At 42.1% G+C, this 20,269-nt stretch overlaps 1 protein-coding gene across 7 annotated transcripts in view; it reads right to left on the bottom strand.

Moving 5' to 3' along the window:
* Nucleotides 1-20,269, bottom strand: part of HIVEP3 (HIVEP zinc finger 3) — a 656,876-nt gene that overhangs the window by 436,601 nt on the left and 200,006 nt on the right. The window lies entirely within an intron of this gene.

The following is a 20,269-nucleotide window of genomic DNA, read 5'->3' as shown; positions in this document are numbered from 1 at the left end:
TAGTGGGTCTGCCTGCCTCAAGTCTCTCTCCACTCCAATCCATCCTCCAATCAGCCACGAATGTGATTTTCCTAAATTGCAGGAGTGACCATGTCACACACACACTTCCATCCTTTCTCAGTAAATTCCCGTGGCTTCCTATTGCTTCCAAGATCAAATACAAAATCCTCTATCTGACATTCAAAGCCCTCCATAACCTAGCCCCTCCCTACCTTTCCAGTCTTCTTCCACCTTAATCCCTAACAAGTACCCTTCCATCCAGTGAAATTGGCCTTTGGGTCGTTCCACAAACAAGACACTCACTACATCTCTCATCTCTGGACATTTTGTCTGACTGTCCCCCATACCTAGGACCCTTTTCTTCTTCATCTCTGCCCACAACTTTTACTGGCTTCCTTTAAGTCCCTCTGCCCACCACTTTTACTGGCTTCCTTTAAGTCCCTACTAAAATCTCATCTTTTAAGGGAAGCCTTCCCCACTTGTGCTCACCCTCTTGAAATTGCTTCCTATTTATCCTGTGAGCAGATAGGTGGTCACAGAGGACTCCAGTACTTCTTAAACTGTGGGTCTCGACCCTACATGGGGTTGTGAAAAATTTGGCAACAGTAAAAGGTTAATTAAAAATCAAAGGTGCAATGAATCCAAGTTCTTTCTGGCAGCACTTGCCCATGTGTCACTGCAGCCTTTGTTGTGAACACAAAGCACGCACTCTTTTTATCATATATGCCCTCAAGTCACAAAATGCCAACAAATGCTGCCACAACATGAAAATGAGTCAAGAGGGGGAAAAGTTTAAGAAGTCCTGGATTGCCAGGTCAGGAATCAGGAAGACATGAGTTCAAATCCAACCTTAGAAACTTACTAGCTGTATGACCCTGAGCAAGTCACTTAAATCTGTTTGCCTCAGTTTCTTGTCTGTGAAATGAGCTGCAGAAGGAAATGGCAAACCACTCTAGTGTATTTGCCAAGAAAACCCCAAATGGGATCACAAAGAGTTGGACATGACTGAAACAGCTAAACAACAAAATTTATCCTGTATATAGTTTGTACATATTTTTTTTTTTGAGTGTGGCCTCCCTCATTAGATTGTGAGCTTCTTGGGAGATGGGACTATCTTTTGTCTCTTTTTGTATCCCCAATGCTTAGTATACTGCCTGTCACACAAAAGGCACTTAATAAATGTTTATTGATTGTGAAATCTAGTGAAACAATACACGTAAAAGACTGTGAATACACTGTCATCAGCCCTCTCTCTAGGACAGGGCAATGCCAATCTTGGACTCACAGGCCCTAAAGGCATCCCAATCATACCTAGGACTGAAGGAGGACAGCTGCCCTGCATCTGCACACAGCACACTAGTCTACTGAGCCCAACCCTTGAACACATCCCAATTCTCGAGGATCCTTACATCAAAGACAACTCCTTTCCAGGGACCTCGGAATCAATTATTGTGAGAGCTATCAGGATAAGAGGGCCTGGATGCTTAGAACGAGAATCCTGCCTTGCTGGTGACCACATTCCCCCCCGATCACAGGTCCTAGTGCCTGACTGCTTGCCTTCTGGGAGGTGTGGGGCTAATGAGAATCAGACTCGCCAATTAACAAGTGCTGAGTAATTGCTGTAGATCAGAACAGCCAACTGGCATTCACAGTTCACATTCTATCCAGGCTCAGAACAACCAATCAGCAACTGCAAAGCAGTGAAGGGGCATTATTTTTTTAACATTCAGGTTCCCAATGTGGGGACACATATGTACTTGAAAATTCTATTCAAAAGAACTTTTTTCTTAAAGCCCTGAACTGGATATCAGTTATTCAAAGTTGAAAAGGAGAGTCCCTGTCTTTTAGAAGTTCATAATGTTTGAAAGGGGGATTGGAGGATGGTGGTAACATATACACCAGCAAACTTATCATTATTGTTAGCATAGCCTAGCACATTAAAAAGTAGGTGCTTAATAAACGCATGCATGCCGACTGATTTATTGAATATTGGTTAAGAATGCTTCAGATCCATATAACGTGGAGGTGAGGAAAAATGAAGCAGAAGCATTGTTCTCATTTTACAAATGAAGAAACAGAGGCTTATAGTGTCTAAGTGACTTACCTACCCCAGTTCACTCCACTGGTAAGCATCTGACACAGATGAGGCAGGATTCGAAAGAGGGTGTCCTTTCTCCAAATCCCAGACTCTTTCAGCAACACCATGGCACCTTTTATACACTAACTAGCAGGGCAGATGAGTGGAACTGTGATGATGTTTGAAAACAATTAATCGTGGCTCCCCTGTGCTCTCAGAACCAGAGGGGCGATTCCCGGCCCACAGCCAAAGAGACCCCCAGTCAGGCTCACCCTCCAGGCAGAGCCCACATCCTTTCCAAGAAATATTTTATTGTTGCCATAGAATCTTTGAGTTCAGCCCTAACCTGTCTTCTTCTTCTTCTACCTTAGGATAAGAGAGAGTGTGGAAAGCCTGTTATCCCAGCCCTAGCTGCAAGCTCCAACACAAAACAAAGGAGATGAAGGAAAGGCAGCCTAGACCAGACTAGCTTCTCCCAGACCAGGCTAGCTTCTCCCTCTGAGCCTCACTCTCCACCCCAATGAGATGCACTGGAATCCACATTTATGCAGAAGATAAAATGGAACAAATAAGGACTTAAGTACAGTAGGTGAGCCTCCAAGTGCTATGCAAAGCTTTGCTTAAGCCTTGCAATATGATGCTTGGCCAGGTCTTTTTCTTCTGGTACTTCAGCTTCTCTACATAAGAACGGGAATAAAAAAAATTTAAAAAAACAGAAATAAAAGGAATAGTAGGGACTGGAAACATGGTGTAACTGGCCTAGGGGACTCCTCAATGAGGAAATCCTCTCTGCCAGCCTAGGTGAAGTCTAAGAGAATTGCCTAAGCATTGAGAATTTGAAATACTTGTTCAGAGTTACAAAGCTAGTAGTTATCGAAGGATATGAAAGTGAAAAACAGGGAGGGACCCTAGAGTGACAGAAGAAAACTCCCTGACTTCTATGGTTCTGTCCCAAGGAGGCCCCACTCCAGGGGCCATGAGTCACCTTTCTGTACTCATGCCTGACATTTAATTGGGGGGAGCAACAGGGGACAATAACTAGGGCCCCCCAGGCATCAGGGACAGGTGTAGTTGTTAATGATCACTTTCTTCCTAGGAAGCTAGGTGGCAATGTAGATAGAATACTGGGCCTGGAGTTAGGAAGAATCACTTAACTTCTATCTGCCTCAGTTTCCTCAGCTGTAAAATGGAGATAATAACCTCCCAGGGTTGTTGTGAGGATCAAATGGGATGGCATATACTAGACACTTGTTTCCTTCTTGTCTTCCTCCTTGCATTATCTCATATTTACCTATCTTGTCACCCTGCTCCTAGATGGCAGGAACTGATTTTGGAGGGTGGTGTTGTCTTGGCAACTGCAAAACCCAGAGCTAGAAGAGACCTCAGAGGCCATCTAAGCAAAACCCCACATTTAGTTGGGTTTGGGTGTTTTTCCAAACTCAATCTCCCTCTCTTGCTCTAGCAGCTGCTCCCAGGCAGATCACACGGCTGATCATGGGCTTTAACCTGCTCAGTCTCCTTCCTCGGACAGCCTGGTGGCCCTCTGCCTCTAGGGGCTCATCCCATTCGTTCCAGACAGTGCAAATACTAGGTAGACTTTATTACTGTTATAGCTCTGAATACCCCCGTCAGCATTCAAGCAATCCACCAGCCTCAGTCTCCCTAGTAGCAAGGGCTTTCCCCCATCACGCTACTACCATTTTCTAAAACGGTTCATTATATATAACAAGTACCCTGCACAAATTCTGGTCAGCTTTCTGGGGGAGAGGCCAAAGGAGTGATTTGTATAATTCCACCTATGGAAGTGCATTTCACTAAATACTTGAGGATGTGATTGGTGGGACTGCAATGTGAGATAAGCCAATTAGAAACAGATAGTTATATTTAATAAAACTATGGGACTATGGGTGGACCTATGCATGCATGCACTACCACATCTCTTTTTTAATAAGTTCTCGATAAATTTAACACCCCCCTATGGGACTACTTTCCCAATCTTGCATTTTGAATTTGGGGTCCACAGCTGGTTGCTGTCCTTCTTTCTCAAATGTCAAGTTTCAGTGGGTCTGACTGTGGTTGATCAGATCAAAACGAGCTTGGAATGCTCTACCACACAGGAAGGTGATTGACTACCCTCATATTCTAGAAGTAACTCTGTGGGGCTTCACTTCTAACACTGTAGCTCATGAACCCTGATTAGGGTGCTTCCCATTAATAATCAGTCAACAGACTTAATAGCTTTTAGCAAAACTATTTACTCAACTAACAATAGTAAAAACCATTAGCATAAAACATTTCCCCCAAAGCATGAGGTATATTGTCCCACAAATATAGCGTCCATTAAAAGAGCAGGCTCCTACCTAAAGATTACAGAGGTAACAAGACACATGTTTAGGATATGTGTAAGGCAAAGGGCAAGGTATACCATCTGCCCTGAAAAGCCCCTTTTCAGTCTATAACTAGCATTCAAGAAGTCATGTTGCTCTAAGCTGCTTCTTCCCTCCAATGACTGTGATTGTACATCCACTGGTCCTTGGTGCTTCTTTCTGCTCCCAGCTGGAGGTACTATCTGCTACCATGGTTAAATCTCTTCAGTGATGTGGTCCATGGGGCAGGGGGAGAGAAGGATAACATTCCCTCTGTGTTCACTGCCCACATACACACACATGGACTCCCGTTAGCCACCCTCTGGATCAGATCCAGATGTCCACCCCACGATTCACAAACTGATGACTTTCTGAAGTTCCAGAACCTCTAGCTATGGATCTGCTGACCACAGAACCAGGAAAGTGCTAAAATTCTCCAGCTATCTGGAGCCCCCAGAAGCTGGCTGGTTTGTTTGGTTAGCCAATCAAAGGGGGTTGCCCCTCTGAAACGGATCAAAGGATATATCTTCATCTTGTTTACAAACTTAAAACTTCATCATGTTGCGGGGGAGGGGGATGAGGAGGAATCACATTTCTCACGCACATGTTTCTTGAATGTGTTGAAATGTTCATTGAAAAGGGGTGAAGGGACATGTTATAAAACACACGAGTGCAAAGTGATGGCAAGTATTGGCCTTTGTGGGTTCGGGCTTGTGGTTGTCTGTAGGTATTTTCCTTTAGTCTAAAAAGGAGAGGAAAGCCCAGCTCTGAGTGCTTCTCAGCAGCCTTCTTGACTCAACTTCTCCCTTCATTCAGATCATCTCTTTGGTCTGATTTAAAGAATCACTCCATCATTAGCCCTTCTGTGGGCACCATTGTAACTGACCATGAAGGCAAGACTTGCTCCAACTAGCTATTTCTGCTCTAAAACCAAGATTTCTTTTATTTTTTAAATAACAGTAGCAAGAGTAGCCCGGCACAGAGAGTCAGCCTCCCCAGTTGGGAAGACCTGCACTCAAGCCCTGCCTCTGACACATACTGGTTATGTCCCCCCCCATGCCAGCCTCTCAGCACCCCCAGGCCTCTTTCTAAGACTATTCACTTTAAAACTGTTGCTATTAGTAGAAGGAATTTCTCCTTCCTTTCCTATACTGATGAAGTCAGATGCTAGTCCCTAAACAATAACTTCCACTACATAGTAGTCAGATTTATAAAGCATTTTACAGACATTATTTCACTTGAGTTTCATAATAATCCCAGAAGTGAGATGTTATTATTACCACCATTTTATTGATAAAGGAATTAAGGCTCAGAGGGCTCAAATAATTTACCCTGCATCCCACACCTAGTGAGCATGAGACACAGGATTTGAACCCAGTCCTGCCACCAAGCACAGAACTCTGTTCACTACACCACACTGATGTGAAGTCTAAAGCCAAAGTCATATGACAGAAAGACTTGTGATTAATTTGTGAGTACCCACCCAAACGAAAAAGAAACAGTGTCTCATTAAGGTGAAAAGGCAAACTACAAACAAAAAAAAAAACACCTGAAATGGTTAATAGTTTGTGTTAGTGTATAATTAAGAGTTAAAATGAGTCACAGTAGCATCACCAGCATAAAGTAGAGTAACCTGTGAAGGCTCCATGGAGGAGGTAGAATTCAGCAGAGCTTTGAAGGATAACTAGAGAGCGAGGGTTCTTAACGTGTGTACGTGTGTGTGTGTGTGTGTGTGTGTGTGTGTGTGTGTGTGTATGTCATAGATCCCTTTGGAAGGCTGGTGAACTCTATGGACCTCTAAACATTATTGTTAACACTCATAAATGAGGGAAATGCTAAATTTCAGGTAGAGACTAATAAAAATAAGAATGGATTTTTTTTTCACATCCAAGTTCACTGAACATCTGGTATAGACCCAGAGGAAAGCAGAGGCACATCCAAGCAGTGGACACATAGATGTCTCTGTGGCTCTTGTAGGAAACCTAAGAGTGTACGCAGACAAAGTGATGAAAAATACAAAGAGAGAGTTGGCCATCACTAAGCAACAGGAAGGAGGCAATTGCAATGTTTGCAGTTGACTTGAGACATCCTGCCCCAAAGGAAAAAGGACATCAGGTTTGGAAGAAGAAAGTGTGACCTGCCAAGGATTGGGCCACTTTGAAACAGCCAGAGCAAGGGAGGCCACAACTCATCCAGCCATCCAAGTGGGGATTGGAGAAAAATCCCTGAATGCTGAAAGGTAGAGGGCAGCAGAAACATATCTCCCATAGGATGCCACTGGGAAGCGTGGGTGGGTACTAAAAGTAAGCTGGCTCTGCACATAGCAACTGGGTCCCTCAAAGGTAAAGTGGATTGGTCCCACTGGAGTCAGAGGACCTATGTGACCTTGGAAAGTCACTTGACTTCCCTGGATCTCAGTTTCTTCTTTCATGAACTGAGAGAGATGGACAAGAAGATTTCTGAGGTCCCTTCTATCTCTAGATTTATGTGGTTATGATTCATAGCATTGTTATCATTTATGGTAATGTTATGCAAGTTGTCCAACTTGGCATCCTGGCACCTACACTTCCAATGTGACCCTGGGTAAATCATTTTCTTTCTGAATCTCATACTTCTCACATATGAAATGGGGATGACGGTATTTGTACAGGATGGTGAAGAAAGCACTTTATAAACCTAAAAACACTAGAAATGTGAGCTCATGTTGCCATGGTGACTAGGGAGCTTCATGGTTATAGGGTTGATAACTTGTTGGGGGAGGAACACCCATAAATGTTCACAGTCCAGGGATAGATAAGTGATCTCACAGCCCAGGTACTAAACCTGAAGTGGCCCTCTAGGTCCTCAAGTGAGACCCTCTGACTGAATCCAGACTTCACAGCACAAACCCCCTTAATAAAAGGATTGGTTCTGTAAAATTTGGACTCAGTCAGAAAGCCACACCCAAGCCACACTAAACTATTAAAAAAAGATGATAACCCCATAACTACAATACAAGAAATGAAAACCCTAAAGGACAACTAGGTTCACCTTAAAGAAAAGGGCCAATCTTGGCCCAGAGAATAAAGAGGAACAATAGTTATAGAATACCACATATACTGTCAGACACAGGCATTTCGTTGGCTGATTTTGCTTAATTCTTTTCTTCGTTACAAGGAAGGGTTCAAGGCAAGGGTGTGAGGTACTAGAGAAAGACTGGAAATACTGCATAATATTTAAAAGCATCAATCATTTTTTTCAAAAGAATAAAACTCTAAGAAGTCTTCTGGGCAATATGATGTACTTTCCTTCCTAAGAAAGCTCCTATGAAGAACATCTTCCCTCTTATCCATCTGTCAGGGTGTTGCCCCACTTCCAGCCTGGTCTAAGAGACTGGACCTTTGAACTTGCTGAAATTGAATAAAGAACTGAGTCACATGTGGACTGAAGTTGGTAAATAGCCACACATCTTGGTCTTGGCCAATACCCAGGAGACAGGTCAACTTCTACGAATCTGACTAAAGTTATTCTGTTGTGTACTCCTGGCCTCCTTGGTCCAAAGGGATCTAACTAGGGCAATGGAATAGGGGAATGGGATGCTTCCATTTGCATCATTATTTATGGCATTAGTGCATACCCAAAGGTTTTAAAGCTCTATTTCTATGTTGATAGGAAGCATGCCTTCTTTACTAGAATACTTGGAATCAAAGGACATGGGTTCAAATCCTGCCTCTGATACCAACTGTGCGACCATGGATTCTAGTCTATCATGGAATCATAGATTCATCTATACCATATAGAGCTGCAATTTTAGAGCTAGGTCATCTAGTCCAACCCTCTCATTCTAAAGATGAGGAAGTCCTAAGAAGTGAAGTGACTTGCCCCAAGGTCACACAGGGAGTAAGTGAAAAAACCAGAATTCAGACGACTCTAAATTGACACCTTGCTACTCAACCATGTTGCACGTAACTTCTGCAAGCACACTTTACCCATCTGCAAATTGGGGAGTAGAATACTGTAATATTATCATCAATCTTATCATAAAGATCAAATGGGATAATGCAAAGTGCTTTACAAAACCTTAAAATACCATGCATGTTTCAGTCTTTATTGTCTTAGCTGAGTTTTTGGACGATGAACTTGTTATAGGAGAGCAAAGGGCACTCGCACAGAACTCTAATTTGGCAATGTGTCCATGACAAAAGGAGGGAAGGGAAAGGAGTGGAAGGAATGGAGCTTCAGACTTTATTGGAGCTGGGGAGGAAAGGTGAGATCTGAAACTAAGTATGGAAACCAACCAAACACTGAAAAAAGAGGGCTCCAGTCTTAGGACAGCAAGGGTTGTTAAGTGACAGCCCAAAGGGAACTGAAAGAAAAGTAGCCCAAGACTGATGATGACAACTAAGCGATAGGGAGAAAGGTGAATGTGCAAGAGAAAGAAAAGAAACTTTCTGCAACACAATTCAACAACAATATATTCTTTGATTAGCCAAGGTGATGCAGTGGATAGAGTGCCAGGGCTGGAGTCAAGAAGATTCCTCTTCCTCTGTTCAAATTCAGCCTCAGACTATTACTGGCTGTGAGATCCTGCATGAGTCACTTAACCCCTGTTGGTCTCAGTTTCCTCATATGTAAAATGAACTTGAGAAGAAAATGGCAAATTCTAGTGACTTTGCCAAGAATACCCTACATGGGGTCACAAAGAGTCCGACACAACTGAAATGACTGGACAACAACAAAAAAAATTTATAAAAATTTTAACATTATATTTGCTCCTAATAGAGTGACATGAAAGCTTCATTTGCTGTATACAATAAGGAACCCATCCACTCCTTTAGGGAGGCACCAAAGAAAAGGTACAAGAAAAGATGGGGCTAGATGATCCCTATACACAAAGAATAGGTCATAGATTTTGAGACAGAAGGGACCTTAGATGACATTTAGCCCAATCCTCTCTAATTTTACAGGTAGAGAAAATGAGGTCTAAGGAGAGGGACATGACTTAAGATCCTAGAATCATAGACTTAGAGCTGGAAGAGACCTTTGAGGACATCTAATCATCTCCTTTTACAGATGTGGAAACTGAGGCCCAAATTGAGAGACATGAGGTTAAGAGCTAGAAGTGATTTGAGAGGATTTTCTTTTTTCTTTTTTTAATTGTTCAGCTGGGGGCAGTAGGAGGAAGACAGAGGGAAGAATGGAAGGAAGAGAGGCAGGAAGGAAGGAATTTAATTTTAATTTTGTTTAACTTTTTCTTTCAATAAAGAACAGCAAAGACTATCTCCCACTCCTGGGAATGACGGAAAAATGACTTGTCTGAGACAAAGGAAAAAAACATAATAGAATCAGAATTCAAAATTAGGGTACCAAAGTTGCTAACAGTGTTGAAAATATTAATGTTGAGCAGATGTGTGATGAGGAAAGAGGAAAATCAGCAACTAAGCATATGAAAGCCAATAGCAAATCCCCCACTCTTCACATGGTTCAAAATACTAGAACATCCAGAATACTCAATATGACCAGATCATGCTCCAGACCAGACCTTTCTGAGAATCTAGTAAAGAACACACAGTGAGTGGCCACAATACCCCTAAGAAATGGGCTTTAGAATGGTTCACAAGTAGTTGGGTGCCAAGAATGCTTGTGTGCAAATACAATCATCTTTGTGTTTCAGCCATGGGCTACCACTAGTTCAAGTTAAACTCCCCAAAGCTCAAAGGCAAAAATGGTGCTCCTCCCTTAGAGAGGCACCTGCCTGGTGCAGTGGAGAGAGGGCTGGACCTGCCCTGGAACCCAGATCAAGCCTAGGCTCAAATCTCCCTCCAGCACTGAGTAGCTGAGTGGTCCTGGATAAACTGTTCAATCTCCTTTGGCACTTAATATCCTCATCTTTAAAATGGAAATAGTAATACCTTCAGTGCCTACCTTCCTTAGCTGTTGTGGCATCAAAGATGCCAAAGTGTGTAAGATTATTCATCAGCCTCAGTTTCCTCATTTGTTAAAAAAAGGACAACAAAAGCACAGACCTCATAAGATTGTTGTGAGGTTCAAATGAAGTATTTGTAAAGTGCTTTGTAAACAAAAAACACCTTATAAATGCTAGTTATCACTACTATCCTTATTATTACTAAGCACCTATGTGACTGTACAACTCACTCATCTGGCCAATGTGATATAGTATAAATAATTCTAGATTTGGAGTTGTAGTATCATAGATTTAAAGTTAAAAGAGGTGTAAGACATCTAGTTCAACCCTTCATTTTACCAGAGAGGCTAAAAGATTTGTCCAGGGTCACACAGCTAAAAAGAGTTTAAGGCACGATCTGAAGCCAGGCTTTGCTGTTTCCAAATCCAGTGTTCTTTCCTCAATTATTGGGTCTGAATCCAGGCTCTGACCCTTATGATGTAGGTGATCCTCTCCTCTTTGATTCTCAGAGACTTGGATTAGGTCCTTTTGAAATCTAAGCAATAATCCCATGAACCTTTTCTCTACTACTCCTATGATTCTAGATGGGAATGCAGTGTGGCAGTGGAAATGGGTTGGCTCCCTTCTAGAATGCTAGACTAGTCCACCGCAATCCAGTTGCTTCCTGGCCTAATTAAACCAGCCTTTATCTGGACTGCCAACAGAGACACTGCAGCTGAACAGGCCCGTGGACCCAATTCCATTCAAAAGAAACTTAACCTCTTCCACCTGGATGGCTAAATATAGTTTGGCACAAAAGAAAATGACCAGCTTAAAAAATGATCAGGCGAACGGTAACTGTAGCTCCAGAGAGTAACCAGCTACAGTCTGTTCACAATATCAGCAGTGCTCATCTTGACCTTGTTGGGTCACCATCTCTAAAAGGGGCTCCCCTCCTCCCAAGTTGCATATTTCCATGTGAACTCAGACAATCTCTCTTTCCAGTAGTATTCAAGGAGGTGACTGTCCTGCTTATCCAAAGTTCAGACACTAACACTGAGTGGAATGTGAGAAGAGGGCTCTTTTTTCCCCTTTCCCTTTTAAATGTGGTGGTAGAATCAAATTTGGGGTTTGGGTCTGTTTCATCTGTTTTTTTCAATTCTAGATGCAGATGTGGAGTCCGTGGCCCCCAGAAGCTCCCTTAAGCTATGACACCACTGAAGGCAGGATGACAGGCTGAATGTGGCAGCTAGTCATCTAGATTCCCTGGAAGCCAAGATGCTGGGATGGAAGCCCAGGAGGATGTGGACTTGTAACTTAGTAGGACCATGTTATACAGGAGCTGAGTTAGGTTGTGAATCTATTCCCCCTTCCCTCCCTATCTTCCCCAGAGACTGAAATGGTAAAAGGGGAGATTGTGTCTCCTAGATATTGGGAGTGCAGTGGGGAACTATATGTTTGCTCTTGCTATGCCCTTGAAATGACTATTCCATTGTAAAAGCTAATCTATTAAGTGGTTAAGTGGAACTGGGCATCAGGGGAGCCCTATGGTTGGGGGAACACAATTGTTGGGCATGAGAAATCATACTGGTATTAAGCATAGACATTTTTCCCCAAGGTACTCTGCAACCCCAGAGATCTCTTAAAGCTAAGTTCAAAAAGAAAATATGGCTTCCTATCAACTCTGGCTTTGATCTGGAAACTACATGAGAGGTCATTGAGTCCAACCAGGTTCAAACATCATGGTTTGTTTTTTTTCAGATTGTGTCCCCCTACCTTATCCAGGCTACAAAGAGCAGCAGCCACTCAAAGCCCAAAGTTCCAGTGCTTATCAGCACAGAAGCTTTGACCTGCTGTTTCTAACATGGACTAGTCTACCTCTCCATAGGCAATACAGTGACCTCCTGCTCCCCAGGGCTCACCATATTGGTGCCAGGTTTAGTGAGGAAACCCAATTCACTTTCATCTGACCACAACTCAGAATTCTCAAGTTCATCTCTGCTCTTGCCTCAGCCTTGCCAGCAGCAAGGATTACGGGCATATGACATCACACAACACACCTGGCAAGTAGTTCATTCAGAACAAGACATTGCACCACTGTCCTATCCCTGAAGGGTCTGTCTATTAGGCTACCCAGGGCTTCAGAGGGAGAAACAAGAAGTTCACCTTATAATTCACCTGCGGCCAAGCACATACAGTTGATAATCATGGACTCTTAGAGTTAGAAAAGATCTCAGATGGGTGCATATAGACCAACCCTCTTTACCAGAATCAAAACCTTTACAATACTGTTGAAGAGGGGTCCTCCTGCCATCCTTCCTCTGGGCAAGGAGCTAAAACTCACTGGTCCATTCCACTCTGGGTCAGCTCTTGTGATTAAGAAATCTAACTGTATTTTCTATTATGGTTTTGTTTTATATTAAGGTAGTCTTAGATTAGGTTTGAGGACTACCCGTTATACAGTGGACTCATTTTGAACAACCAGAACTTAGCATTTACTATGTGCTTAGGACACAGTAGGAGCTTAATGAATGCCTATTGACTGGATAATTTTGATTACATTAAACTAAAGAGTTTGGGCACAAACAAAACCAATGCAACCAAAATTAGAAGGAAAGCAAGAAAATGGAAATTTTTGCAGCAAGTTTCTCTGTTAAAGGCTTTGTTTCTTAAGTTATAGAGAACTGACTCAAATTTATTTTAAAAAAATACAAGTCATTCCCTCATTGATAAATAGTCAAAGGCTATGAACAGGCAATTTTCAGAAGAGGAAACCAAAGCTATCCATAACCATATGAAAAATTGCTCTAAATCACTATTGATTAGAGAAATGAAAATTAAAATAACTCTAGGATACTACCTCACACATATCAGATTAGCTAATGTGACATAAATGGAAAATAACAAATGTTAGAGGGGATGTGGAAAAATTGGGACACTAATGTACTATTAGTGGAGTTGTGAACTGATCCAACCACTCTGGAGAGCAATTTGAAACTATGCCCAAAAGAACATAAAACTGTGCATACCCCAGCAATATCACTACTAGGTCTGTATCCCAAAAAGATAAAAAAAAGGAAAATGATCTATATATACAAAATGATCTATATATACAAAAATATTTACATTTGTGGAGGCAAAGAATTGGAAATCAAGGGGACACTCATCAGTTGGGGAGTGGCTAAATAAGTTGTGGTATATGACTCTGATGGAATATTATTATGCTATAAAAAATGATGAGCAGATGATTTCAGAAAACCTGGGACATCTAATGTACATAACTGATACAGTTATATATAAAGTGAAGTATACAGAACCAGATCATTTTACACAGTAACAGCAATATTGGACAATGATCAATTGTAAATGACTTAGCTTTTCTGATCAATACAATGATCCAAGACAATTCTAAAGGACTTATGATAAAAAATACTATCCACCTACAGGGAAAGAATTGATGGAATCTGAATGCAGATTGAAGCATAATTTTTTTCACCTTCTTTGTCTTGCTTTTTTTTTTCAGTGCAACATGGCTAATAGAGAAATGTGTTTGGCATGATTTAACGTGTATAATTTATATCATATTTCTTGCCTTTTCTCGATGTGTGGGAGAGGAGTAGAAAGGAGGGAGAGAATCTGGAACTCAAAAACAATGTAAATGAATGTTAAAAATAAATACATAATTTTTTTAAAGACTATAAGCTACCTGAAGGCTTCTCATACTTGTATCTCTAGTGCTTAGCCAAGCACCTAGCAGATAATAAAGCATAAGAGATGTTTCTTTTTTATCACTGCTTGCCTTCTCAATGGGTTGGGGAAGTGCTAGAAGAAAGAAGAAAATTTGGAACTCCAAATGTAAAAAAGAATGTTAAAATAAATGAATTAATGAATAAGTAAAAATAAATGTTTTGTCGTTCACTCATTAATTCCTATAGATGATCTCAAAAACATGAGATGACAGTGTTAGTAATAAGCCTAATTCATTGGGTAACAGAATGCTCCTGGAGAATAATAGTAGGAGACACCTGGAAAGAATCATGGCTACGAAGACAGACAAAACAGGTTCAAATTCCACCTCTGAAGCAAACTGGCTATGTGATCCTGGACCTCAGTTTGCTCAACCATAAAATGAGGCAGCCTTTGAGGTCCCTCCCATCTATAGATCTATGATCCTATAAGCCTATGAGAAAACAGATCTTATTTGCTAAACAGCACTGAAAAGCATCACCCTCTTTCCAAATAGTTTCCCAGTAAACCAAGAATCCATAAGATAAAGTTACCTATGGGCAGTCATACTACTACTACTACATACATACACTACTACGGTACAGCCACACCCAAGTGCATAAGCAAAATGAAAGTGTTTGGCCAGGCTGAACTGATGAAAACTAAAGAGTTTTGTAAAAGGATGATGTAGGGGATCCAACACCTAATGTTTGACAGAGCTGGATCTCCCTGGAGTATAAACACTGACTGTCAATCGGCCCCTAGCTATTTTACTTCCTTCTAAGTCAAGGCAAAACAATAAAGGTAATGATAGTAATAATTCCTCCCTCTCTTTTTTCCTTTTGCTACCAGGTTTCCACCAAAGTCTGATCCTACCCTGAATGCTCATCTAAATCCTCTTTTTAATACTCTCTCAAATTAATTGTGTCCTGTGATATCCTGTGTCAAGGAAGTTAATGTAATCCTGGTAGTATTAGGAGAGCCATAGCTTCTAGGACTAAAGAAGAGCCAGTCTCTATACTGTACCCTAGTCAGCCCCTATCCAGAGTACTAAGGTCCTTCCAGGCATCATATTTTAGGAAGGAGGTTGATAAGCTCAAGAGCATTCAGCCTCCCTGGGGAATTAGGGGTATAATCAGGAGTGTTGAACCTGAGGGAGCAAAAGGATAATAGCTGTCCTTACATACTTTAAAGGCTGTTCTGTGAAAGAAAGATCAGACTTGTTCTGCCCTGGCCCCGGAAGGCAGCACAAGAAACAATGGATGGAAATTACAGAAAGACAGATTTGGGCTTGATGTAAGGAGGAATTTCCAAACCACTAAAGATGTCCAGTAGTGGTATGGACAAGCCTCGGAGCTTGTACCTTCCTCTTCAAGCAAAGGCTAAAGGATCATATGCATAGTATATTATTCTTTAGGTACAGGTTGGACTAGTGGTCTCTTCCAAATCTGCAATTCTTCAGCTTTGCGATTGCATTCCCTCCTGCCCCCTCCCAATTTTCTGCCTCACGAAGCCTAGCCTGACCCCACCCTTATTGTGCTGGGCCAAACCTGACCCAGAAATAGCTCTGAGAAGAGGTGTTCTAGAATGACACCTCAGGACACAATGGAGCCCCATAAAAGTCTCCCTCCCACCTTAGAGTGTGTGATCTCTTTACCTGAGGAAGCAAAATCACTGAAACAAATTGAGTGGTCTAAGGCAGTCAGGGAGTTCCCAGGATAATGGACAGGGGTCCAAGACCTAGCTGGTGAGCTGAACTGAGGAAGGAGGGAGCACGATGGCTTGTAATATAAAGGGAATATACCAGGATTGGGGCATAGGGAAAGCTGAAGAATCAAGGAGCTATGCTACCACAGACAGAGGATTGGCATGATGCCTTGCATACAGTAGGCACTCAAATATAGACTGATTTTCTTTTTTACTTGATGTGTATGTGGTTCATCCTTCATTGCTGAAAAAGACCATGCCATCAGAGAAATAATGCCATGACTTGCACTTGACTTTGTTTTAAATGAGAGAGGGCTGTGCAGGTCACCAGCCTCACTTCTCCTCCAGAGCCATCTGAATCCAGTGATCAGATATTCATCAGGATGACTGGAGATGACCCAGGATGAGGCAACTGGGGTTAAGTGACTTGCCCAAGATCACACAGCTAGTGAGTGTCAAGTGTCTGAGGTGAAATTTGATCTCAGGTCCTCCTGACTCCTGCACTGGTGCTCTATCCACTGCACCACCTAGCTGCCCCTTTTTACTTGATATAGAGCAGAAGAAAGAAAGCTAGGGAAGAAGAAAATATTAGGTAGAGTGAAGGCAGCTTTTGTTATTGCAGAAATAATTTTAAATTTACTTCAGATTTACTTATCTATATATCTATATGTGTGTGTTCATGTGATTTAAACTCCTTGAAAGCAGGGACTGTTTTTGTTTTTGTCTGTACCCCCTGCACAGTGCCTAGCACACAGTTGGCCCTGAAATCCTTGCCTCAAGTCTCTCCTCGATTCATTCCATTCACTCAGCTGTCAAACTGATCTTCTGAAAGTAGAAGTCTGACCATATCATTCCCTCCTCCATTCGATAAATTCCAATGACTCCCTATCACCAAAGAGGTAAGATAATGGATGTGAAGAGGTTTGAATGCCATGTCATGTTATGGGGAGGAGCAATAAGTGATTTATCAGTCATTAAAGTTATGCCTTATTATCCTTAAATCTAGGTTAAGATCCCAAATATTCAAGCCGTTTCAGAGCAATATTCTCCCAGGTAAACAAACTATGGATAACTTTGATCTCCTTTAATTACAGAGTGGACTTAGGCCCTTTCCCAAGCCTTGTTTTTCCTGGGAGGTGTGACATTGAGTGCATAGTTGGAGTCACCTCACCCACCCTCTGTGCTCTGTGTACTTCTGTTGTCCTGCTGTACCCCTGCAGTGATCTCAGCAGTTACCCCTCGATTCTAACCTAAGCAAGTACCCATTCAGTTCTAGAATTGCCATCTTCATTTCAAAGCATTCCTGGGTCCTTCAGGAATGATCCAAGTCCTTCTCACTTGCCCATTCGAGGAACCCACCTTACCTTAATGAAAGAGTCCCACCTTTACCACAAGAGACTCCTGTATATATCTAAATGCCACACAGGGCCCCCCAAAGTATAGGCTTTAAAAAGGCTGACCTCCAAAACAAGTTCTCTCCCGAAGAAACTGACAAAGCATTAAAAAAATTTAATTCTCCCATGTTGGACCATAGGATAAAGAAAAGGGAAATACAAAACAAAATAGAGTTGCAGGGGCCGCCACTAGTGCTGCCATTCTACTCCCAGGTGGTCTCTGTCCTCAGATGACATCCAGGCACTTATTCGGTCTCCCTGCATCCCTCTGGCCGAGTCAGATTGGTTTTCTGTTCTTCTGGTACACTTTGTAATTACCTCAATTATCTCTTGTATCTTTGTAATTACCTCACTTTGTTCATTGAAAGCTTACTCAGGTTCCTTTCATGTATAGAAAGTAGACCCAAGAAAAGATGGTAGCCATTAAGCTGCGGAGTGGAGCAGAATAGGCAATGATGAGATGAGAGAGAACTTCCTCACTCTGTAATCTTCCTCCATCAGGGTGACAAGGAAAGCAAGAAAGGTCAAGAGAAAGTTCTTTAAAGAATGACCACAAAAGGAATGCTGACATCATCACCATCATCAGAAAGCTTTTATTAAGAGCTGATCTCAATGAAATGTGATCCCAAAGCAATTCAGCCTGGCCATCTTTGTCCCCTAGCACACTAGCACAGAGGTTGGCAACTCATGTTGCACAAAGACACTGCCTCCTTGAAGCTTGGCTTCCTCCAAATTATTGGCCTGAAGCAACCACGAGAAAAATAACAGTGTCCAAGCCAGACACCTGTTCAGACTTCCTTTCTCCTTCTCTTCCTCTTTGGAAACAATGATGCTTGTAGCACTAGAATCTTGCTCCTGAGTGATCTGAACTAGTTTCCCTGACAAACCTTCATTCGGGCTCTAATCACCTCTTGCCTGTACTACTATAACAGCCTCCCTGCTTCTTGTCTCTCCCCACTCCAATACATCTTCTTCTCAGCTGCTAATATGATCTCCCTAAAGCATAAGGCTGACCATGTCACTTTCCTGTTCAAGGAGCTCCAAATGCCTCCCTGTTTTCTGCAGAAACAAGTAGGAAGTCCTCTGTTTTGGCAATTAAAGGTCTTCATCACTTGGCCCCTTTATTTTTTCAGGTTTCTCCTGCTTGACTCTGCTGAGCTATGCAGCCCAGCTGCACTGGTATGCTGAAGTACCTTGGACAGATTACTCTTATCTCCCAATCTATGCCTTTTCATTTGCTGCTCTCCATGAGTGAAACCCTCTCTTCCTTTTGGTTTCTCTGACCTCCTTCAAGTCTCATTTCAAAGACAACCTCCTGCAGGAAACCTTTCCTGCCCCCTCTCCTCATACTCCCCACTCCGGACAGAGCAAGTGCCTTCCCTCTGAGATTACCTTTCATTAAATGTGTGTGATGTATCTAGTTATTTGCATGTTATTTGCGTTACTCACATTCACATTAAAATTTGAGCTCCGTGAGTGAAAAGCTAGTTATTTCTGCCTTTCTTTGTATCCCAGAGCTTAACCTGGGGCCTGATACTCAGTAAGGCTTAATCAGTGCTTGCTGATTAATTAATTATACTATTTCTTAATCTTTGAAATCTCTCCCCAAATCTAGGGTAAACATCAGACCAAACCCAGAATTCCCCCTTCCTTCCTTGTTTATCATGAACATTTCAGGAATCTAGTCCTCCTTATTGATCAGGAAAAAATCAGCATTCAGAGAAGCCATCTCTTAGCTTCTCCACTTTCTGTTTTTATGTCAAGAATCATTGGTGAGTACCTGAAAAGGCCTTAGCCTAAAAGAGTCAGAGTCTCTCATAGCCTCCTGGGCCATCTCCAGTCATCCTGCTGAATATCAGGTCACTGGATCCAGAAGGCTCTGGAGGCAAAGTGAGGCTGGTGACCTTTCACAGCCCTCCCTCACTCAAATCAAAGTCAGCTGAAAGTCATGTCATTATCTTCCTGATGTCATGGTCCTCTTTGAAAACTAGCAACAAACACAACCAAAACAGCAACAAGAAACATTTATTAAGTACTTACTATTACCAAAGCTTAGCAGCATTGAAGGGGGAGCTTAAAGTCCTACGTAAAGCATGAATTATTATCATGGTTCTCTCTCAAATTGTCTCAGGAGAGAGAACAACACAGGATGGTGTAGCTGGAGAAGAACCACAGGGTCACAAATCCTGAGCCACTGGCAGATACAAAACAACGCAAGTTAATCTGGAATACACCCACTACTAGGAGGAGTACTTTATCATTGTTCAGACACCACTCACTGAGCATAATATGTTTCCAGGGCCTGTCTATGGGGTCAAGGCTGAATGACCATTCTTTCATTCTTTGACCCAAATGAATGAATTTAATGCCCTGCTGGCATCATTCTGAGTTGGGAAGGGTACACCAGCAGGAAGAGGGCCAGAGGCTTAGACCACCTGCTTTCTACTCTTGGATATTGTCATATTTAAAGAAAAGAGATATTCAGATTCAACCAATTCAATTCAATGACTACCCAGAAAACCTGTGGTGTAGAAGGCCCCATGCCTGGTTTCTCTGGGAAGCACTAGGAGAGATACAAAGACAGCATGGTACCCATCCTTGAGGGGCTCACAACCTACTCACTTACCAGACACCATTTTCATATCACACCACCTGTCTTCTAGCCATCTTCCTCCTTAGTCTCTGCCCCTAGAGCTGCCCTGGGCTCTGATTTGGGTTAACTTTTACCCTATCTGGTCCAGAAATAAGCATGCTCATCACTTCATGACCATCTCCTTACCAGGCTGCCTATAGTCTCACCATCTACCTCTGTTATATTTTGTAATAAAATGTAATGAGCCCCTAGAGGGACTGTCTTGCTTGCTTGTATTTGTATCTCTGTCACTTAGCATGCAATAAGTGTTTAATAAATGCTTTATCTTCTTAGCAGGAGAAAAGAGACAGATTCAATTCAAAAGATTATAAGGTAAAAGCTATAAAGAAACTCAGGGACCATCTAGTCCAACCCTTCCTCATTTTACAGAAAGGAAAATGAGGCCTAAAGAGGTTAAGTGATTTGAACCCAGGCTCTCTGACTCGAGAGGCAATGCTCTATCCATTGCGCCACACTTTGTTG

The sequence above is a fragment of the Notamacropus eugenii genome, chromosome 5 (assembly GCF_028372415.1).
Source record: "Notamacropus eugenii isolate mMacEug1 chromosome 5, mMacEug1.pri_v2, whole genome shotgun sequence".
NCBI lineage: Eukaryota > Metazoa > Chordata > Mammalia > Diprotodontia > Macropodidae > Notamacropus > Notamacropus eugenii.
This window is presented reverse-complemented; position numbering and strand designations above follow the sequence as displayed.